This window comes from Mesoplodon densirostris, chromosome 10, assembly GCF_025265405.1.
Source record: "Mesoplodon densirostris isolate mMesDen1 chromosome 10, mMesDen1 primary haplotype, whole genome shotgun sequence".
NCBI classification, from domain to species: domain Eukaryota; kingdom Metazoa; phylum Chordata; class Mammalia; order Artiodactyla; family Ziphiidae; genus Mesoplodon; species Mesoplodon densirostris.
The window spans coordinates 17,665,647-17,689,526 of NC_082670.1; the positions used below are offsets into that span (position 1 = coordinate 17,665,647).

Consider the following 23,880-nt stretch of genomic DNA (forward strand, 5'->3'; position numbering starts at 1 on the left):
AGATAGCCACTTGGTAATTGCCATTTTCACTTCCTTTTTTTTCCTTCATAGGGAACACAAAAATTTCAGAACTCTTGTCACTGGTGTTTAGTGAAAACTAATAGAAACTGATTGTCATACAGAACACAGGATATAAAGGATATAATTGGTTTCACAGTTACTTAGTGCTCCCAAAAAACAAACCATAGGGACTTCTAGCTAAACACGGCAGATAAAACAAAACATGACCGAATCTCCATTCCCTCTCGAAGCCCCACTAAGATGACAGAGAATGAAAAAGCACACATCAATAAGGGCCATGGGAACAAAAGAGGAAATAGCATTATTTTGAAAGCCAGAAAGCAGATGGATGGGCAATAACTGACTTACTAGACAGGAGAAAGCTGAATGGCAAGAGCCTGTAAGAAGCAAAGAAGCCTGTAAGAAGCAAAGCCAAAAATCAGGTTTGATGGAGCCACCGAGGCCCCAAGCGTCTCAGCAGTAGAGGCACCAGCTGCCTCCAAAGGGGTGTGGGCAAGACTGACACCAGGAGGAGTGATTAAGAATCTGTTTAAGGAATACTTGGACCTAGATTCCCTATGGTATCCTGCACTGCCAGTGACTATACCTTCTCAACTCAGTACAAGATTCAGTACAAGACTGAATGTTTATTCTCAAAAGAGGTTGAGTGAGACTGCCCTGGATGATGGAATACTGGACACAGCTGAGGGCACTCGTGACAAATAGAAACCAGGGAGGCTAAGAGGGGCATCTGCAGACCAACTAGTGGCACCGCCAGCAACATTTGACCCCCAGAATGCTGCATGTGCACTGGCAGGAGAAAGGAGCCTTCCTCTCTGGGTAAATGGATCAGCCCAGGAGAGAGTGTCTACAGGTACTGGGGTAACTGTGGAAAGAGTGATGTCCACATCCTAATCCCTGAAGCCTGTGACTATGTTAGGTTACATGGCAAAGGGGAATTAAGGTAGCAGATGGAATTAAGGTTGCTAATCAGCCAACCACAATAGGGAGAGTGTCCTGGGTTATCCAGGTGGGCCAGTGTCATCACCAGGGTCTCTAGAAGTGGAAGAGAGAAGCAGAAGAGGTCAGAGTGATGTGATATGAAAAAGACTTGACCATTGTTACTGGCTTTGAAGAGCGAAGAAGAGGGCCAAAGGTCAAGGAATACAAGTGGCTTCTAGAACCTGGAAAAGGGAAGGAAATGGACTCTTCCCTGGAGGCTCCAGAAAGGAATGCAGCCCTGCTGACAACCTAATTTTAGCCCAGCAAGACGGAATCAGACATTTGACCTCCAGAACTGTAAGATAGTAAATTTATGTTGCTTTAAGCAGCCAAGTTTGTGGTAATTTGTTACCGTTGCAATAGAAAACTAGTGCAGACACAGACTGTTGGGGGAGCCCAACAGTGAATCTCATTTGTTGCAAATCCCACACATACACTTTCATTCCTCAGACAGGAACTTTTTAGGACTTCTGCCACTAATGTTTTAGGACTTCTCTTGAAAATGGACAGCCAAGGAGTAACAGATATTTGAAGGAAATATCTAACATAAAAGGCAAAGTTCAAAATTAATAAACACCACAGAGGGAAGAGACCATTCAGGTAGCAGAAGAAAATATAAAAAACAAACAAAACTCTCAGAGAAATAAGAGAAGATATTGCATCCATGAAACAAGAACAGAGTGCTCTTGGAAAGGAACATTCACAAGACTTAAAGCACTCTTAGAATTTAAAAATATAATAGAATAAATAAATATTAAATAGAATGGTAGAGAAATAAAAATTTTAAAACTCCAAAAAAAGAGGTCAATGGCAACCCATCGACATGGATCTCTGTTAAAGATATCAAGAATAGGTCTTACTTTAAGAGATACCAAGTAAAATTTAAAAGAAAACAAGAGGGTAAAATTGATTGCTATGCTCAGAAACACTTGGTAATCCAGGACAAAAGTTAAGTACAACACAACCAAATAAAGAATGATTGTCCATGTAACCAACAGAGATATCATTTGTCAAATCTCTTATGCCTGAATAGAAGGACATATGATATTCTGCGAAGATAATGCTCATGAACTCCCAAAGCACCGTGTGACGGTTGGCCTGACGGATATGCTGTGGCATTCTGCCCTGGCCTCCTGCTGGCCCGCAGGCTTCTCAGTTGGTTTTGCATGGACAAGATATAAATACAATGAGGAAAGCTTTGATGGTCAGCCTGGTACCTTCACCTGCTATTTGAACTAAAATTTTGCCAGAACTACCACTGGAAATAAAGTTTTTGGGGCTCTGAGGGGAGTTGTGGATGGAGGCTTATCAATGCCTCACAGTACCAAATTATTCCCTGGTTATGATTCAGAAAGCAGGGAATTCAAAGCAGAAGTACCTCAGAAGCACATTGTGGCTCAGTTACCTTATGGAAGATGATGAAGATGCTAACAAGAAACAATTCTCCCAATACATAAAGAACAACATAGCTGCAGACATGATGGAGAAGATGTACACGAAAACTGTACTACTGTATGAGAGAATCCGGCCAATCAGAAGAAGCCTAAGGAAGAAGTTAAAAAAAAAAAAAAGAGTTGGAACTGTTCCAGAATGTCTCTTGCTCAGAGGAAAGATCAAGTAGCTCAGAAAGCAAGCTGCCTCAGAGCTCAGGAGTGGACCACTGAGAGATAAATCAAACCACAATTTTCTATGAAGATTTTTCAGATAAAGACAATAAACTTATTGACAAAGCAGCGAAAACCACCACCACCACCAACAACAAAAACCTTCATAAAAGTAAAACAAGTGAAAACAGTTTTTAAAATAAGAGAAAATAAGATTTAAAAAATTTATCTGTAAAGGATATCCAATAGAAGTCCCATAATAAGTGGAAAAGTTATTAGATTGAGTCAACATGCAATTAGATGAATGAAAAAGGACCCCTACTGAGATATATCATTGTCTTTTTTTCCCAGAAGTCCAGAAACAGAGATGATTCTGAAAAATTCTAGAGAAGAAAACCTGATTATGGACAAAGGATCAGGCATCAGAAGGTCTCAGAGGTCTTAAAAATAATATTGGAAGTAGAAAAGCAGTGCCTTAACAATTCTGAAGAAAATAATTTCCACCTTAGAATTTCCATCCACTCTGTTAGACAGGTCTGCCGGTGGGGTAGCATTTCAAACATTCAAAGTCTCAAAAAGTTGCTGCCTATGCACCCTTTTCCAGGAACCTACTAGAGCATACCCTCCAAAATAAGGAGAAAGAAAGAGGACACCAGTAGACAAGAAACAGGATGTTCTACAGAAGAAAGTAGCCAAGGGAACCTCAGAGTGATTACTGTGCAACAGGGCCAGAGAAGACCGAGTCCAGATGGAATAGAAGGATGAAGGGCTCCAGAGGGATGACTCCAAGGGGGTGGGGGAGGAAATTGATCATTCTTCTGTTGTTCTTAGGAAATGTATACTTACTGCAGAGTTTGGAGCTGAATAACTGGCAAGCACATAGAAAAGCTTCAGCAAACAACTCAAAACAGGACAATTATTTACTCTGAGGATCAGAGCAAAAATCCTCACGTAAGAAAGAAAATATAATCCTAGTTCACTATGAGGTCTAGTTATAAGTAAACGTCCATCATTGTAATAGGGTCAATATTAAATACTCATTTAACTCTGACTGGTGATATATGATATGTCCATGTAAAGAGGATGGTGGCAAGGGAGAGTACCTATGTGTACATATACTACTTGTGTGTAGTAGATTGCAAGAATGGCCACAATTTTCTTCTCCCTGTATCCTTCACGATGAGACTTTATAGCACCTCCCATCAAGAGGTGGAGTCTATTCCTCTTCTACTCAAATCCAGCTGGCCTTGTGAGAGAATGAAGTGGGAGTACCAGAAAGCCAGTTCTGAGCCTGGGCCTCAGGAAGCTGCATCTGCTTCCACTCGGACCCTTGGGACCCCGTCCATCCTCTGTGTGAACGTGCCTGGCCTCACCTGCTAGAGGATGGAAGAAGACCACGTGGAGAATGGAAGAGCCCCCCTAGCTGAGGCCACTCTGGTCAGCCAGCCCCCAGCCACCCCAGTAACTGACCACAGCTGACCATGAGCTCAGCCAAGACCAGAATTGCCCAGCCCAGTCCAGTTCAAACGGCTGATCCACAGAATTGTGAGTACATAAATGGCTGGTTTAAGCCAGTACATTTTGGGATGATTTGTTACACAGCAAAAACGAACTGATACTATGCATATGTGTGCCTGTATGTCTACAGGAGGATGTTAATGCAGTAAAGTGAAGTTTTTGTGTTCTATACTGGGAAATCGTTACATCTATCTAAATCTGAGAAAGCAAGCAACACGAGAAGCAGATTGTTTGGAAACATGATGACAAAAGCAGTGAATGGATTTTAAAATGGATATCCAAGGAGTGTAAATCAGGGGTCGGGATGGATAGAAGTTTTCATTACAGGCTGTGTAGAATTGTTTGATTTTTAAAAATTAAGTACACATTTCATTTTGATAAAACTGCAAATCAAGTGGAAATAAAAAAGAAAAATAACTAAACTTTCCAGTTATTGGTAGTCAGCTGGTGTAGAGCATCGGCCATTGCCAGCAGAAGTCATGTGTTCAACAAATGCCCCAGCAGCTGGAGGCATTTCCTACTAACACCTTAAGCCACAACCAACCCAGTTTTCCCTTTTGATTAGTATTCAGTCTTCCAGCTTGCATACTTGTGGTTAGTACACAGTGGGATAATTGAAAAAAAAGCACATGAAAAGTTAGATGCTGAGCCTCAGACACCGCAGGTGTTCTTTACGTTGGTAGTCTCCATCCTAACAGAGTCAAATAAGGACCACCAACATCAAAACATAATGGAAAACTAGCTGCAGCCAAAAGCAGGGCATGGAAAAACGGGTCACTAAAAATCATTCTGTGGTAACATTGTTGAATTGGCCTGGGGAAAAGATGGAGCAAATCACCGTGCTCAGCACAGCGAAGTGGCACTATGAAATCAAGACACACACAACTGCAGCAGCAATATCTATTGTCAGACAATCACCCTCTTCTTCCCTCATAGTATACTTTCTGTGCTTTAAATGTACTTTTACCTTTGTGATGATTCTTTTTAAGTCTGTTTATAGGATTCTCTTTCCTCTGTTACGTTGGGAGAAAGTAAGTGATATTTTGAGAAGACACAGAAGGTAAAAATAAGATACTAGATTCTAGATGATGTGTTTATTAGTCAGAATAGATAGATACTGTAGTAATGAAAACCCCCAAGTCTCTAGGACTTAACATCACAGGCTACATCTTCAAAGTTAGGTCTTCAGAAGAACTCTGGTTATCTAATTCACTCAAGATCCGAGCTGATACACCCTGCCATGAGCACTTCCTCTCAAAGCTGACCGGAAGTGACACTCATCACTTCTGCTCGTATTTTTTTTAGCCACCTTCACATGACTGTGTCTAAATTCAAATGGGTGGGAAAATGCAATTCTACCAAGTACCCAGAAGGAGAACTGGAATATTTGTGACATATGCCAACTCAGTATGCTATTCTCCCTGCTGTTCAACATAGTCATACGTCACCTAGAATATAAATGAGTTATGTGTATTTTTAATCCAAAGTATAGGAACGTTTCCTCGATGAGTTTTACTCTGGAAAATTATTGTGCTTTAGAGGCAGATGATGCATCTGACGAAGGGGGAGGGCCTGGGAGGTTACATGAGGTTTGAAAGTTATGTAAAGTAATGTGGTTTCCTTTTTTTTTCTTCCTGCGGTTTAATGATGCAGCACAGCATTTGTAGACCAATCCTGGTCTTCCTCAAGTGGTTTCTATAACAAGATAATTTTCCTTCACCCGATCACTAACCAGTTTGCTTTTGCTTCCAAGTAGAGCCTTATTTTTTGCCTAAATTTTGAAGACTGTGACTATAAGGGCACACCACTTTCTGCCTATTTAAGAAATAATCGGGGGGTTTCCCTGGTGGCACAGTGGTTAAGAATCCGCCTGCCAATGCAGGGGACATGGGTTTGAGCCCTGGTCTGGGAAGATCCCATGTGCCACAGAACAACTAAGCCCGTGCACCACAACTACTGAGCCTGTGCTCTAGAGCCCACGAGCCAAAACTACCGAGCCCGTGAGCCACAATTACTGAAGGCTGTGCATCTAGAGCCTGTGTTCCGCAGCAAGAGAAGCCACCACAGTGAGAAACCCGCGCAACAAAGAGTAGCCCCCACGCAGCAACGAAGATCCAACGCAAACAAACAAGAAAATTAATTAATTATTTAAAAAAGAAATAATCCGAGGTGGGCTGGATGTAAAAATGCTAATGCATGCATGAGAAAACTTTATTTATTTTAATCTCAAAGCAACAGTTGCACTTTGAGAAGGAGAGGTTCAGGTGAGCACGGCCTGTGGATCTGGAGGATCAAAGTGGAGTCTTCAGATGAGACAATGGAGTGGGGAAGGTGGGAAGTAGGTTTCCATCCCTGGGGACCAAGGAAGGAAACTTATTTTCCTACTGTTATTTTTGAAGAACTTCAGTGATAAGCACTGGGCTTCTCTCTTGCATCAGGATGGAAATAGAGAAGTAGGGGTTCTAAATATTTAGCCAAAGTCCCAAAACCCTTTGATAGTACAGCTTCAAATATGTCATGCATCACATCCAAGTATGGTTACACTTCCTTGCTAAAATCCAAACAACCAGAAAGCTGAAATAATCAGAACTCTTTATTGCCTGGCAGTAAGAAAAAAACACATGGCAAGTAAATCAGTTGAAATCAGGCATACCTTCAAAAGAAAAGCAATTATCAGAATGTTACAGGGTTGGGACTGATTTCAGCCAAATTTCCTAACTTCTTTAAAACATATGGCACATTCAGGCAGAAATAAACTTCGCTGAGATGAACCATTTACCACATGTGGCTCATTTTGAACTCTAAAATCTTTATTATGGAAGGTTCCATCTAGTCAGAATTATAAGCAATAAGTTCTTTAACATGAGGCCTAAGGAGATCTGTTGTGAATATTTGTTGTGGATACTCAGACCCATAAGTATGTGCCTTAAACTTTAAACCATCTATTCAGGGTTCTGAGAGAACCCTCTAGTTCTTACTCATGAACATGCTGGTGACATGTGACAACCAGGGGTCTGAAGGAGTGATCTGAGCTGGTCTGCTAAAATCGCCTCTATTTGAGAACCATGGGGCTAGACCACTGCTGTCTTACAGAAATATGATGCAGGACGTTAAGTGTGAGCCTCAGAAGTAATTTTCATTTTTCTAATAGCTACATTAAAGAAACGTAAAAAATAAACTCGCAAAATAAATTGTAATATTTTTTATTTAACCCAATATATCCAAAATATTATCATTTCAACAGGTAACAATATAAGAAATTATACATGAGGTATTTTCCATAGTGTTTTTTTTTGTTTGTTTTTTTTTTTTTTTTTTTTTTTTTTTTTTTTTTTTTTGCTGTACGCGGGCCTCTCACTGCTGTGGCCTCTCCCGTTGCGGAGCACAGGCTCCGGACACACAGGCTCCGCGGCCATGGCTCGCGGGCCCAGCCGCTCCGCGGCACGTGGGATCCTCCGGGATCGGGGCACGAACCCGTGTCCCCTGCATCGGCAGGCGGACTCTCAACCACTGCGCCACCAGGGAAGCCCTTTTTGTTTGTTTTGTTTTGTTTTTTGCGGTACGTGGGCCTCTCACTGCTGTGGCCTCTCCCGTTGCGGAGCACAGGCTCTGGACACGCAGGCTCAGCGGCCATGGCTCACGGGCCCAGCCGCTCCGCAGCATGTGGGATCCTCCCGGACCGGGGCACGAACCCGTGTCCCCTGCATTGGCAGGCAGACTCTCAACCACTGCGCCACCAGGGAAGCCCCATAGTGTTTTTTTTCCCCTGCTAAATCTTTGAAACCTGGTGTATAATTTACACTACAGGACATCTCAGTATGGGTGAACCTCCCTTCAAGAGCTCAGTAGCTACGTGTGGCTAGTGGCTATCTTGTTGGATAACATGGGTCTAGATGGCTGTTAAGGACTTTGTGTTTGTCCCTCCAGAATTTATGTGTTGAAACCTAACCCCCAATGGACGGTATCAGGAGGTGGATTTGGGATGTAATTATGTTTAGATAAGGTCATGAGGATGGAGTTCCCCCCGCCCTCACCCTGCCATGCTGGGTTAGTGTCCTTATAGGAAGAGACTCGAGCTTGTTCTCTCGGCCATGTGAGGATACAAGGGGAAGACAGCTGTTTGCAAACCAGGAAGAGGGCCCCACCAGACACCAGTTTTGCCAAAGCCTTAATCTTGGACATCAGCCTCCAGAAATGAGAGAAATAAATGTTGTGTAAGCTCCCCCAGTCATGGTATTCTGTGATAGCAGCCTGAGCAGACTAAGTGGCTTTGCTTTTTTCTACTATCAGTTTGAATGCCATGGTTCTCTGTCTCTGTAGTTAGAATGTAAGTATTAGAAAGGCAGGGACCAAAACTTATGCTCACAGCCGTAAATCCATTGCCTTAGCACAGTGCCTGACACAAAATCAGCACCTATTGTTGAATGAATATGAGTACACGTACGCACTCTCTGTCAACTGCGTGCTCTTGCTTCCTGTGCTGATGGAAAGGGCGGATAGAGCACAGGCCTTTCTGCTTAGTCACTTCATGCCAGCTTTGTGTGGGTACATTTGTACCTAAAGAATTGCCCAATGAGAACTAAAGATAGGACTTCTTTGATTTATCAAAAAAAAATTATATTTGGGGGGAGGGTGAAATAGGTAAAGGGAATCAGCTGTATGATGATGGATGGAAACTAAATTCTGGGTGGTGAGCAAGCTGTCGTGTATATAGAAGTAGAAATATAATGTTGTACATGTGAAACATATAATGTTATAAACCAGTGCTACCTGAATCAAAAAATAAATTTAAAAATTATATTCAGAATATGATTACTGTTAAATACATGGTATGAAACAGTAAACATCGTTATTGCCAATTTATCACAATGTTGGGTTAATTCCGATTCTCTACCAAGCATTCTGGAGGAATGGTAAATTTGAAATTTTGTTGTTTTGTTTCATCATATTAGGTTTTTGGATGAATCCTATTCTAATACTGGTTAATAGAACTGTGTGCAACAAAGAGGGTAAAAGAAACCTCAGTGATGGCCATTCTTCCCTGTAAAGACCTTTTTTTTTTTTTCATTTAAGAGTACCATTTAGAGAATTAAAACAGGCCGCAGAGTAGCACTTGAATATGAGCTAGCATGGCTGGGTCTGTTTCTTCCTCACGACGAATGATCTCTTCTTTGTATGTATTTTCCTTTGTGTTGTTTCATCGGTGAATCTTCTTTCCCAACAACCATCTCCAAAAATGCTGATGAAATGATAAGACACCTCCACAGCAAATGGTTTTCCTTTAATTCTTTCATTCTAAAACAGAGAGTTTTAGAAATTTTCTAATACCATCTCCTTTCCAAATCTTCAAGATCATCAAACTTCTTTGGGGTGGGGAGCTTTTTAAAAAGGTTAAAGGGACAGAAAATGTAGACAATGGAAATGACAAAAAATATAATAAATAAAGAGGAGTATGAGATTCGGGACATTTCCAAACAGGAAATAAAAAGCAATATGGAAGTGTGTCAGGCAGTTGATTAGTAAACACATGGTATTTTTCTTGAAAAAGAAGTATTAAAGGACTTCACCTCCAGAGATTATATTTCATTGGCTCTGGTGTGGGTCCTGATCATTGCATGTTTTTTTTTTTTTTTTTTTTTTTTTTTGCGGTATGCGGGCCTCTCACTGTTGTGGCCTCTCCCGTTGCGGAGCACAGGCTCCGGATGCGCAGGCCCAGCGGCCATGGCTCACGGGCCCAGCCGCTCCGCGGCATATGGGATCCTCCCAGACCGGGGCACGAACCCGTATCCCCTGCATCGGCAGGCGGACTCTCAACCACTGCGCCACCAGGGAGGCCCCATTGCATGTTTTTAAGTCTCATGGGTGATTTTGATGATCAACCATAGTTAAGAACCAGTGGTTTAATTTCCTATATAAATTAAAAGAGGGGGTATATAATAGGGAGATATATCCTAAAATCCGTTGTTTTTCTCTTGTGAGACCTTCTCTGGGCAAAGTGAGGTCTAGTCCAGTAGTGGATCCTGGACATAAATGAGGGTTAATGAGAAATACTTTGAGCTAAAAGTGAAGACAGCCAGGTTTGATTTTGTTACTGACAACCTGTCTTTAAACAAGTCATTTATTCTTGCAGTCAGTTTTTCTACCTGCAAAATGGATTTTGCAAGCAATGGCCCTTACTTTATGTTTGTTGAAAATGTGATTTGAAATGTATTTAGGCTGTGGAAGTTACCTTAATTAAAACTGTTATATCAATAATTACTCTGGTATATAAAACAAAAGATCAGACTTGCTTCTCAGTATTTCCCCCCAAACATTTTCTTGCTACTTTATTCATTGGTGGAAGATCCTTTTTATTGTTCTCATGAGAAATCATCCGAAGACTTAGTCTAAGGATGGATGCATAGACAAACACAGCAGGATCCCAGATACATAACAGAGATAGGCACAAATACACATGGTTTCTCTGATCTCTAGTAAAATCTCAAATTAACACAAAATTAGTTCCAAAAAATTATTTCTTTATTGTTTTATAGTATATTTTCAAATATATGTTTTTTTCCTTATTTGGATAATATTTCATAATTAATGCAAAAAATTTAAGGCATTTAAAGCATCCTTTTGTTAATATTTTTAAATGGTAGGGCTAATTTCAGTGAGACATAAAAGAAAACTATGGTTAATAACTAAGCGTAAAAACATGGCTAGTTAGAATTAATTTGCATATGTAAACTTAATGTTTATTTTATTCAAATCGAGAAATTTGCATAAAAATTGAAGGGCATTTCTTTTATGTCATGTTTTCATTTTGTTAAAGCTCTGATACTTTATAAATATCGCAATGGCTCCAAGCAGTTATTGTTCTGATATAACAGGGTGTTATAGTGATAGCTCAAATTTTGTGGTGAATTCATTTTCGTGGAAAGCCAGTATTATATACTCCATCAAGTGTGTTTAGGATCTATCTTCAGGGAAGATAGATAGAAAAAACACATACTTACGTATCTATGTAAAATCAGAATGATCTAGAAAGATGGAAGGTAGTATCAGCCAGCATTGGGCTGTCTTGCCAAGAGGATACTTCTCTGATTGGTTTATCACTCATGAGAAGAGGCGCACACGTGGAAGCCATCTCAGATCGAAGCCAGCACATATGCCTCTTGTAAAATACCACCCTCTGAGGCAGTGGAGAAAAGCTCTTTATTCCCATCCCCACCCCATTTCCTGCAACTTGTGAAGTCACAGAATTTGGGGAAATAGTGACGCTTCCTGGCCTAGATTTAGCACCATCTGGGAACTAGAATGAGCTGCCTGGTGCTGCCACCACCGCTTTCATCTGCCACATTCTCGGAAATTCATCACCCATAGGGTGATTCTAGCCAATGCGAGTCACTCTCATCCACGGGGAAGAGAAAGAAAGACTAGGAAGTGAGTCCTGCCCAAAACGTCCTCCTGGCTGCTTCTCTGTGCTACCACAGCCCGTGTAAAAAGGCCTTAGGCTGACTTCCAAGGCCACCAGTAATTTGGTTCCACCCTGCCCGCTTCTCTCCCCTGCCAAATTGGTCTCAGTGATCTCTGAACAGACTCCTCTCTGCCTCTGTCCTTACTGAGATTGTTGCTCTTCCCTGTTATCCTTCCAGGGGGCAGCCCAAGTCTCAAATCTCCAACAAGTCTTCCCTGATTCCTCCAGCTCACACTACAGTTCCTCCCTTCTGACCTTACAATTTTGTCTGTAACAAGTAATTTAGAACCTAATTACATGCTAGGAGGTATTGTCTTTTGACTGTTTCATGTGTTAATTTTAGTTCCCCAATTAAATTGTAAGCTCCAGAGGATAACTTTTGTGTCTAATGTCTATTTGCTAAACTCTCACTTTCCCTTTCTTCTGGTAACCATCGGAGTTCTAAGTCCTTAATAGGTGTTCAATAATTCATAGCATCTTAGAGTTGGGACTTTTAAATCCAGATAATAGATGGGCATAATGCTTTGCCCTCTTCTGTCCTCCCTTCCTTCCTTCCTTCCCTCCCTCCTCCAGTCTTTCCTTCCTTTTTTCCTTCCTCCTTCCCTCCCTCCTTCCCTTGCTTCCACATTTATGCTGAGTTGAAATCTCTCCACCTTTAACTTTTATTAATTTATTCATTCAACCAAGATTCTCGAGCACCTACTGGGAGGTGGACCTTGCCAGGCTCTGGGGGTATAAAGGTGACTATGACCTGGCTCCGTCTCCTGGGAAAGGCAAACCAGTGAACACAGGGCAATGTGAAAAGAATTATGCTGGAGGGAGGTTTAAAGTTGCTGAGAGAGCACCTACCTCCCCCTGAGGTCACAGCTTTGCAGTCTTGCAAGGTCAAAACAGATCATTACTAAGGCTTAACTAGCATTGATTCAACCGTGAAGACCTACTACAGATTCTTAGCAGGGAAATGGCTAAGGCTGACTTAAAATCCTACAAGGAAGTTTGCAAATTATGTACCAGTTGTTTTTGCATCATTTTCTTGATAGAAGCCGCAATCTGAGAGATGTTGTTTTGTCACCAACTTCTAAGACATTTTATCCCTTCCTGGGTTATCATAAAGAGTAGAGGTAATGTATGTAAAGTATCTACTGCTGCAGTAATGACAATTATGAGTAAAATAAGTTTAGTATTATGGAGAGCTTACTATTACTATTAGATACTATTAGATATTAGCAGAGATAGATGCTATTTTAAGCTATTTATCATATTAGCACTTTTGATTCTCACAAAATCCCAATGTAGTACTATTACGGCTGATTTATAAGTGAGAAACTGAGATTTAGAAGGTTAAGGAAGGTCACTCACTACGTGGCAAAGCTGGGATTCAAAACTGGGCAGTCTGGTGCCAGAGCCCAGCACTCCGGCTTTTGCTACTATTGTCTGTAGGGCCAGTAGAACAGACATTTAAAACAGAAACTGTCTTAGAAAATTCGGTACACATGCTCTTGGTAGTTTCCAGTGGGTGGGCTAAGCAGAAGGGACACAGGATTGTGTGTGAACGTGTAAGAGGGCGAAGTGGGGATTAAGAGGACAGCTACTGGGCTGGCACCATCTGTCATGAACTCCAGCCCTCTTGCCCTTGCTCACCCATGGCCCCAACTCACACACAAACTCCTGGGGCCCGCTTGAGCTCCTAGGCAACGCCATTTCTCTTCCACACTGCTGGTCTGCTGTCAAACTTCCAGATGTCGCTTGCCTGGCTTTTAGAAACCAGGGTTCCTTTCTTGTTTTCTAATTCTGCCATCTTTACAGCAAACACACAGTAGTTTGGGAATTCTGTCTTCCCCCTCCACCCTTTCATCTTCAATTTCAACCAGGAACGGCAATAGATTCATTAGATAATAAAAGCTAACAGCATGTTATTCCCAAACACCATTGTTTAAAGTAAAAATTACAGTTGTCCCTTGGTATCCACAGGGGACTTGTTCCAGCACCCATGCAGATACCCAAATCCAAGGATGCTCCAAGTCCCTTGTATAAAATGGTGTAGTATTTGCATATAACTTATACACATCTTCCCTTATACTTTAAATCATCTCTAGATTCCTTATAATACCAAATACAATGTAAATGCTATGTAAATAATTGTAAATACAATGCATATAATTTTTAGCACATGGCAAATTCAAGTTTTCCTCTTTCGGAACTTTCTGGAACTTTCTGGAATTTCATATTTTGAATATTATCCATCCAAGTCCAGTTGAATCTTGGGATGCGGAACCCACGGATATGTAGGGGCTCCCATACCCTTTTGTTTTAGTAAAACCCCAGCTTCAGGGTACCACTGAGGACTGGCTGCCAGAACAGAGGTGAAGAAGCTTTGGGGGCTTCTGGCAAGTGGAGCTGTGGAGTGGGCCTTAGGTGAAGATGAGGAGGCCATTGCAGGTGGGATGGAAGAGAAAGGAGCGTCTGGTTTCTCTCTCACTCTCCTCCCTTCGCCCCTTTTATCTATTCTGATGTCATAGACGCTGCCCTTGCCCAGCCGGTGAGATAAGGGGTCATGCCTGACAGTAGCAGCCAGAGGCTGGTGAGGGCAAGGGGCCGGGCGGCTGCTCTAGGCCTGCTTATGTGCAAGGGACAGATAAAAACTAACTGGCCCAGTGAATTGCACTGGCCTGCATTTTTTTTTTTAACAAAATTCAAATGCCCCATTTTAACGTTTAGAAATTAGACATACAATGCAGAATCACTGTAGAAAAATCAGGATGACTGTTAATCTAGACAGCACTTTTTCTGATCTCTTTTTGTTACATCCAAATAGTGGAATCTGTGGTCATCTCAGCTGCCCACTCATCATTTGTGGTTTTATGCTAACTTCAGATTTGAGGGATAATCTTAGATTTATTTATTTATTTATTTTAAAAATAAATTTATTTATTTATTCATTCATTCATTCATTCATTGGCTGCATTGGGTCTTTGTTGCTGCTCGCGGGCTTTCTCTAGTTGTGGTGAGCAGGGGCTACTCTTCATTGCGGTGTGCGGGCTTCTCGTTGCGGTGGCTTCTCTTCGTTGCTGAGCATGAGCTCTAGGCACACGGGTTTCAGTAATTGTGGCATGCCAGCTCAGTAGTTGGGGCTTGCGGGCTCTAGAGCGCAGGCTCAGTCGTTGTGGTCCACAGTTGTGGTGCTTAGTTGCTCCGTGGCGTGTGGGATCTTCCCGGACCGGGGCTCGAACCCGTGTCCCCCACATTGGCAGGAGGATTCTTAACCCCTGTGCCACCAGGGAAGCCCCATAATCTTAGATTTAGATCGCCCTGGGTTCATGAATATAAAGGACTTCAATAACTCCTTTACTCCTAGTCCAGGCTAGAAACAGAAAGTAGAATAAAATTATCAAAATAAAAATAACAAGGCAAGACAAACTTTCAGAACCAGCATTTTAGTTTTTTCAATTGAATGTATTCACAGCCCATTTTCTTTCTTTCCCTTCCCCCTCCCTCCCTCCCCTCCCTTCCTTCCTTCCTTCCTTCTCTCTCTACCCCCCTCCCCGCCATCTCTCTCCAGCAATGATTTTGCCAACCTGTAGAGAAACGAGTTGTCTCAGGAGCATTAAATATTGTAACTGATAACAGTGAACTATGAACAGGGAGTTGGCCCAGAATTTCATACAGCTGAAAAATAATTCCACGGAGAGCTAGATAATATGAGGACAGAGGAATCCTGAAGTGATAATGGGAATTGTGTTCAGGTAACCTTGAATCCCAGAGAGCAGCTTGCAAGGAAGGTCTGAAGCTGATGACTGCTTTTTATGTGGAGAGAAAGGGAAAAGGTATTGATTTACTGCACAAAGTTCACTCATTCCTTGGCCGGCCACTGGGCAGAGTTTTGGGGGACAGGACACCTCGGTACTGGAGTTTTGGGGATTCCATACACCACATCTATATTGTGCTAGGTGCCATGGTGGATAAAAACCAGAGCTTGCCTTCTTAAGGAATCATGGTCCCCCCAAAGTGCCTTCTGGTTCTTGGTTTGCCAAGTAAATGTGTAGAACTGTATCCTGTGAATGTGAAGATGGGGAGGGAAATCAACAAGGGACTTAAATTCTAAGCCACATGCCCAAAGGAAATGGTCTTCCCATAGATAAACACCATGTTTGTAATTGGAACCAAATCAACTACAAGCCTGTACTTTGCTTCTTGACTAATGGCAGGTAACCTTAGGGGGAAAAAAAAAAAGATAATTACTAGAGGCAGAATAATACAAAATTAACAATCACAGAGACCAATTTAAGGGGAACTTCCTCCCCTGGTTCCTTTATTTGTATATTCCACAGCTGCTTTCCCATTGCTCAAAAGGTAATTAAGAGGGCTTCCCTGGTGGCGCAGTGGTTGAGAGTCCGCCTGCCGATGCAGGGGACGCGGGTTCGTGCCCCGGTCTGGGAGGATCCCACGTGCCGCGGTGCGGCGGGGCCCGTGAGCCATGGCTGCTGGGCCTGCGCGTCCGGAGCCTGTGCTTCGCAGCGGGAGAGGCCACGACAGTGAGAGGCCCACATACCGCAAAAAAAAAAAAAAAAAAAGGTAATTAAGAGGTGATAATGATATGTATCCCCCTTATCAAAGTCATTAACACATTATTATTGTTGTGAGCAGGCTAGCTATTGCTTGGTCGTGGAGATGCCACTTTAGGAGAAGAGTCTTTATTGCTCTACCAGAGATTTCTGCTGTGATGAAGAAATTACAGTTCGGGGATGAACTAGCAGGTTACATTCTCTGTGACTCTTGAGTGTCTGATCTCCCAAAACCTTGTGGGTTTCTGAGAACCCCCAAGGCCATTCTGACTCTCAATTTAGCCGACAGCTTTCCTCCTTTCCGAGCTGTTCTCTGCCAATCAGGGATGGAACTACTTCCTATCCATCAAATTGCACATCTATTGTACTTGAAGATTTGGCTCAAACCCCCCTATCCTTGGTGCCTTCTCTGAATCTATACTCAGATAAAGACTCTACAAAGTCTCCTGTACCATCCGTTGGTTTCCCTGCTTTGGTGAGCAAGTGCTACCACGTACAGATTCACTCAGACTGCGGTAAAGCTTTGTAGTTATGTAATCTCAAACCTCTTGGGAAGATGTGGGTGGATCTGCTTATGGAGCTTCTCACATTTTAAAGATATCTACAGATTGGAGAGGAGAAGGAAAATGCACTCAGATTGGTTCTGAAATCTCCTAGGCTTTGTTAGATTAGAAAATGGTCTGTGTGATTTTTCTCAGATTTGTGTTTAAATTGTACGATCCTTAAGGGCAGAAGTGTATCCGATTTGTTGATCATAAACCTCCTTAGAACCAGAGTTACGGCAGCTTAAAAATAACTTCAGATGGATCCAAATAAATGTATATATTTTAAGAGTCAAATATTACTAAAGCACTTTAAAAAATAAAGACAAAACCCACAGTTATTCTCCTGCCCCACCCCCTTTACCACTAGTCCCTGCAGGTAGCTACTTTAAATTAATTTTAGCAGTTTCTTCTGGTATTTACTTCCATATTTCTAAGTCATATATGTGTCTGACTAGATCCTTATTTAGTGACTATTACAGTTGGGGAGGACTTAAGTCTCCTATCCCACAACACTGCTTCCTCTTGTTCCCTTTTTCGGTTAAATCAATATTCAGGATTTATATTATTATAACTGTATAAATAATGTTCTCTACTGAGCTAACATTACACTATAATTACCTTTCCTTTCTTGTACAACGTTTTGTTTTTCTTGGAGTTAATAATTGCCTTGTTTTTTCCATCAGCCAGGCTTTGTATATAACTATCCCCAACTTTCAACAGTGTCCCCCAAACTTTCCACGTTGTAATATAGAACAGGTAATCTATCAGAGTCTAAATACCTCCTTTCTGGGACCCTTGACGTCCTTTTTCCAACCTGGACTGGTTTTTCTCTTGGGCTCCATCCACTGTTCTCCCAGGACTTCCCTCTGCTATCATCCTGTTGATACTCTTCACCTCCTTCCTGTGCTGGAGCCTCTCCTTCTTGGTTCCTTCCTGGTTTTCCTCTTTCTTGCTTTACTCCCTCATTTTGGTGGCACACCCTTCCTGAGAAAGGGTGCATGTGAGGTAAATTTACTGAGAGCTTTCCTGCCTGAAAATATCTTTATTCTACCCTTGCATTTGTTTGATAGTTTGGCTGAAATTTGAATTCTAGGTTAAAAATAATTCTCACTCTGAATTTAAAGGCATTGCACCATTATCCTCTAGCCTCCAGTGTTTCCATTCACAAGTCTAATGTCATTCTGATCCCCCATGATTTTTATGTGAGTGTTGTGTAGTTCTGTAGTTCTGAAATTTCAAAATGATATGCCTTGGTTGGGTCTTATTGTGTTGGTCATTAAGTGGTCCTTTTAATCTCAAGTTCCACATCCTTTTGGATCTTTTCATCTAAAGATCCATATCCTCCGGGTCTATGAAAGTTTCTTGTAGTGTTTCTTCAATAGTTTGTTTCTCCCTATTCCCCAACCCCCCTGATTTTTCCTGTGGAACTCTTATTGGTCAGTTATTGACCCTTCTGGATTAATCTCATGTTTTCTTATCTTTTCGCTCACAAATGCCTGCTTTATCTTTTTGTTTTGCGTTCTGGAAGACTTCACCTACTTTGTCTCCCAAACTTTCTACTGGTATTTTTAAAATATCAGGGCCCATATTTTTAATTTCTAGGGAATTTTTCGTGTTCTAGGATTGTTCCTTTTTTTATAGCACCTGTGCTATTTTATAGATGCAATATGTTTTTTTAACCTGTGGATGTTCAGCATACTTTATTTGAAGTGTTCTTCTAATCCCTGCATTGTCTCTCTTCCCTCTGATTTTCTTGTTTTCTGTTTGCTGGTTTTCTCTCTTTCATGTTGGAGGTTGTCCCTCAAATCTTGTGATCCTTGGCCACAAGGGAATCACACGTGAGCTGAATGCTCTGTGTGTATGTAAGGCTCACCAACTGAGGGGTTCACTATAGAATGATAGGTCAGTAAGCCAACATTTTTATTAGTGTATCCCTGAATTCTACAGGTCCTTTCCTTAAGCCCTTTAATTTCTCGACAGGAGGGCTTTCCAAAGCTTTCTGGGGATTATAAACCTGGCTGTGGCCTTCTGGGTGGTAGGTGGGAGGAGGCTAGAAGAGTTTGGTGATCAGACTCTTGCTAATGGCCCCTGTTTCTCTGTCTTCTGTGCCTTGGGTCCCTGGTCCTGAGCCTGTTTGGTTCAATTTTTTGAGAGAATAAGTCACCTGTCTCTGGAGGTGGGAGGTAGGTCATGATGAGACCTAAGGAGCTGGCTGCCTTATGTTGACTTTCAGTCACCCTTGACCTCATGCTTGTAACTTCTGCACGCCCCACACCTCCAGTTCCTGAGCCTTCCCGGAGTTCTGAAGGATGGCTAGCTTGTTCCTTATTGGGTTGCCTCTATGGGCACATAGAATCCAGCCTTTTCTGTTCTGCTTAAACTGTTATCATTCCTCCAGTAGTTTTCATTATAGCAGATATTCACTGCCATCCTCATCCACTGATGTCCTCTTTGCTGTTGTATTTCTTGTGGGTTTATACTTTTGTATTCTTTTACTGAATGGGTTTCCAGGAGGAAGTGGAGATAAATATATATGTATGTATTCAATGTTTCACATTTAGTTGGATATGAATTTTGTAACTTGATTGATGATTGCTTCTGAGTTATAGCTTATTTTTTAAGGGATGTCAGACCTTATATTGATAAGTGAAATCAGAGTGGGAATTTAAATATCATATTAACATAGCATTTATTTCAAGTTAATACATGCAGACCCAGTCTTCCCTTATAAATTAAACAATATGTGAAAGTTGGATGTGCTAACTAGGTTAGACCAGGACCAGGGTTTGTTTTATTCAGTTTTGTATCAACCATTCTCCTAGGAGTTAGCCCACAGACTTCTTTTTTTTAATTTATTTATTTTTGGCTGCATTGGGTCTTTGTTGCTGCGCTCAGGCTTTCTCCAGTTGTGGCGAGCGGGGGCTACTCTTCATTATGGTGCACGGGCTTCTCATTGCAGTGGCTTCTCTTTGTGCGGAGCATGGGCTCTAGGTGCACAGGCTTCAGTAGTTGTGGCACGTGGGCTCAGTAGTTGTGGCTCCCAGGCTGTAGAGCACAGGCTCAGCAGTTGCAGCACACGGGCTTAGTTGCTCCGTGGCATGTGGGATCTTCCCGGACCAGGGATCGAACCCATGTCCCCTGCATTGGCAGGTGGATTCTTAACCACTGCGCCACCAGGGAAGCCCAGCCCACAGACCTTTAACGAATAAACTTAAAAACAACAACAACAATGAACTAATACAGCTGCAGTTTTCTTCTTTTCTTCAGTAAACATTTTAATGATCAACTAAGTGCAATAAACTTCTGTATGAGCTGGAAATATCATGATGAAGAAAAAAGAGTCCTTAGCCTGGAGAGCTTCACAGTCTAGTGAAAGAGACTGTCAAGAAAACAGCTAAATATCAGGCAATGTAATTCATCTTAGTTTAGAAATATGCACCCAGTGCAATGGAAGTACCATTTCCCCCTGAAGGTGATAAAAATGCCTAGGTCAGTTTTTCTTGATACTCTTTATGTAGGATCCAAGGCTCTGGCTAGTGTGAAGGTTGGAAATGAGTCCATATGGCTATGTGCTCTATCCTAGATATATAGCTATATGTGATAGATAGATGATAGATCAGATAAATAGATAAACAGATAGACGCTATATTTTAGCAGGCCCAGTACTCTAGAGGAGCATCACCAGAGATAGATAGAAGCTCTGAATACATCTTCTCCTCCTCATGGAGAGACTCCCCAGGCTATGCCCTTCAGAGTTGATCCAGTGGTGTGCATGGGTTCAAAAATGCTCCTCAGTGCTGACCAGAATCCTAGGTAGGTTTTGGAAGTGATGGTATTATTACCATAATCATATCATTGTTATTATTTCTAAACATGTCTGTGATTAATCTTTGAGGGCAGGTTGAAGGTCTTCTTCATTTCAGGAGGCCCTGTGGTGCAGTGCAAAGAATATGGTCTTTTGCAGGGGAGCTGGGTTTGAATTCCACATATTGGCTGTGTGACTTTGGTCAATTACTCAATCTTGCTACACCTAAATTTACTGCTATATCAGATTGAGATAATAATACCTAACTCCCAGATTGGTGGTATTAAATGAGCAAAGCCAGATAAAGGGTTATGGGCATTTCTTGATGGCAAGTAGGTGCAGAATAAATGGTAGATATTATTTTTTCTTCCTTCGCCATCAGGGGGTGAACCTCTCAAATGGAGAGACCATGTGCTCTTCTTACATGTAGCCCCACCCTTGGTGCAATGCTGGGCATGAAGTTGGCACTTAATGCATATTTAATGAATTAATGAATAAATCAAAGAATGTTTGGATTATACAAGTTGAGGTTATTTTCCTGACATGTGAATCATCATCATTTGCTATTTTCTTCCTTTAGAATGTATTTTCTTAACTATTTGCTGATCCTATATACCACTATTCTTTTCTGAGCTCCTGGATTACTGGTTCTCTAGTGCTGCAAATAAAGCTAAGTGCTAAGTGCTGCTAAGTGCTAAGAGCTAAGTGCTAAGAGCTGCAAATAGAGCTAAGGAACACTAACATTATTTTTAAATGCCCAAATAGCACTTCAAATCCAATACCGTGGTTCGGAATGAAAAGAGGCAACAGATTGTCTCCATTCTTCATTTAAAAGACCCTTTGGCAATCACTTCCTTTGGCAGGTCTGCAGATAAGAGTCTTTGGCTGTGAGTCTCTGCAATGAGAATAAAGGGCGAGAAGAGATGGTGAGATGAAGAGTTCATGTGTCTTTTTTTTTTTATCATGTGTCTTTTCATGCACTGGTAGCTTTCATCCACAGAGCTGGAGTGGGGCATATCCTGTCAAATCTTCCATTCACTCTTCCATTCATGAATGCAGGAGCAATGTTTGGCTAAACAGCCTTTGTCATTTTCTAGCTTGGGCAATTACATTATATTAGGGCAATTTATTTTTAAAAAGTTCTAGCCTCAGTGTCATCCTTCCTGCAGCAATCTGGGAAGCACCTGCTTTTGCTCTTTGTGGGGTCTAGGGCTCCTTGGCAGCCGGCATCGTGGACCATCGTAGAGCCTCCCACCTTCTATAACTGGCATCACGCAATTTAGCTCTGAGTTTTAGTACCACTCTTTGGGTCAGCTTTGTCCTCCCAGTTACTGTTAGAAGTCCTTCGTGTGCCGAAACCATGCCTTCCCCATTTCTTTCCCACTGTGCTTGGCACATGCCTTGCTCCGAAGGGATCTACCAGCCAGCGGCCTATGGTGTTAGTGTTTCCTTGAACTCTGCAACATCTGACTCCGTGAAACATCTTTTTAGATTAAACTCTTTTACAAGGACTTCTTTGAGCTTATGCTTTTTGATTTGCCAATATTATTGCTGATCATGTCTCTTTCGTTTCTTTCCCCAGGGGAATCTCATTTACTTCCAGGGCTCTAATTATGACTTTTATGATAATGACAGCTAACCTACACACCCATCTCCACCTCTTAGGAAATTCACAATCAATACACCTAAAAGGAAATTTATTACCTTTTTGCACAAATCAGTATTCCTCTCTTTTGGAACTTATTTTATTCTACTTTGTATTTATTTAGTTATTTTAGTATGTTTCACTTGATTTTAAACTCTCTCTCTCTTTCCAGCTATACCTGTAGATTTAAATGTATGTCTATGTGGATATCTCTATGTATATTTATCTCTATCACTTGGCCTCTGTAGATGCCTAATGAGTGTTCAATGATTTGTCTTGCTTCACTGTTCTGGCCTTTATATTTAACTCAGGTTAGGTCATAAGGGCAGTGCTTTGAGATGAAGATCCTTCCAATCCCATGGGAAGGAACAGATCCAGTGTGTTCTCCAGAGATGATTATAGGGCTTCAGACCAGGAAAATTAAAAATAAAGTCATAAGGACATAAATACACAACATTTTTAAAAAGTTGATTGTATAAAGGAAATTATTAGGCCATGACAGTGCCATATCAACTCAACAGGAGTGGCTAAATTAGCTCAAGGTTGGATTTTTGAGGCATCTGGGACTTGAGATTAGAAGAATTTTGTGCAATATTATAGGAGACATGACTTAATCATCTTTTTTCAGAATAGTCTTGGAGAATACAAGTTTTCATTATTTCCAAGAGATTTCAGGTGTGGTCCTTGAAACACAAGGATAGATAGGGAGGTCGATCTTTAGGTTCAAGAGTTATACAGACTCATCTTATCACAAGCACATGGTGGTAGACTACAGAACACATCATCTCCAGTGGATGCTGTCAATTCCCCACCTAGATGAGATGGAGAAGGCCCACTGAACTTGCTAGGCCGAAGGCAGGTTAGACTATCAAAGTGGTTCACGGCCACAGAACCTTCCCAGTGAATCTCTCCTCTTGCCTGCAACCATCTCTTGTGGTGCTTCAGATTCCCCTGTGTTTCATATGTCCAAACATCCCAACCAGGCACAGACTTACAAGTGAGGGAATTGGAATCATCCATTTCCATTCTGAAGTGTCTCCCTGGAGCCTCCATTCTGGTCTCTGTTTAGACTGGACCTCAAAACGCTAAATGTGCTTTTTCTCTGCTAGACACTTGGAAAAGGGGCTGTGAAATTTACAGTGCAATTCATATCATGGCAAGAATATTTTAAAACAGTGGTTTACGGTGTTTAAGCAAGCTTATTAGTCAGCAGGGATTTCTGCTGATGGTCCTTGGGATATCGAGTTAAGAATAGCTGGCTGCATGTCTGTGTTTTGGGCTTTGAAATGCTTTGGTTTCTTGGGCCACATTATCGCAGACTTCACCGCATTTTCAAACAACACACATAATAAATGACGTCTCCAAGAATCACTGTAAGGCTTACCTGGATCCCTCTCCCCTTGTTTTGCACTCCATCATCTGTTGCTTACATTTAAAAGCCTGCTGGAGACTGTTTTTCATCTAGCTCACTAGAGAGGAGTCGTTTTTCATGAAGAATTGGGCTGTTGAAGTGATTGTAATTCTTCTTCCAACAATCTTGGCACCGGAGTCAATTTAAAAATGTATACATTTAGCTGGGTTGCTTTGGCTTGCCCTATTTACGCTGGTGGATTTTGGGTGAATTCTCAGGCCTATGCATGAATTCATATGCCTCAGTGTTTTGTATTAAAACTAGCGTTTGCACCTACGAAGTCTCCAGTTAGATGCTATAATATTTAATTTAGTTGGGGAAATTAAAAA

At 41.6% G+C, this 23,880-nt stretch overlaps 2 long non-coding RNA genes and 1 pseudogene across 2 annotated transcripts in view; 2 read left to right on the top strand and 1 right to left on the bottom strand.

Moving 5' to 3' along the window:
* LOC132496920 (uncharacterized) overlaps positions 1-23,880 on the top strand; it is a 52,271-nt gene that overhangs the window by 20,124 nt on the left and 8,267 nt on the right. The gene's annotated exons all lie outside the window — the stretch shown is intronic.
* LOC132497229 (large ribosomal subunit protein uL18-like) lies at positions 1,842-2,673 on the top strand (annotated as a pseudogene).
* Positions 17,027-23,880, bottom strand: part of LOC132496919 (uncharacterized) — an 81,731-nt gene continuing 74,877 nt past the window's right edge. Inside the window, exons 4-5 of the long non-coding RNA XR_009533547.1 lie at positions 21,278-21,390; positions 17,027-17,674 (exon numbers count right to left, since the gene is read on the bottom strand). This is a non-coding gene — a long non-coding RNA (uncharacterized LOC132496919). The remainder of the gene's footprint in view (positions 17,675-21,277; positions 21,391-23,880) is intronic.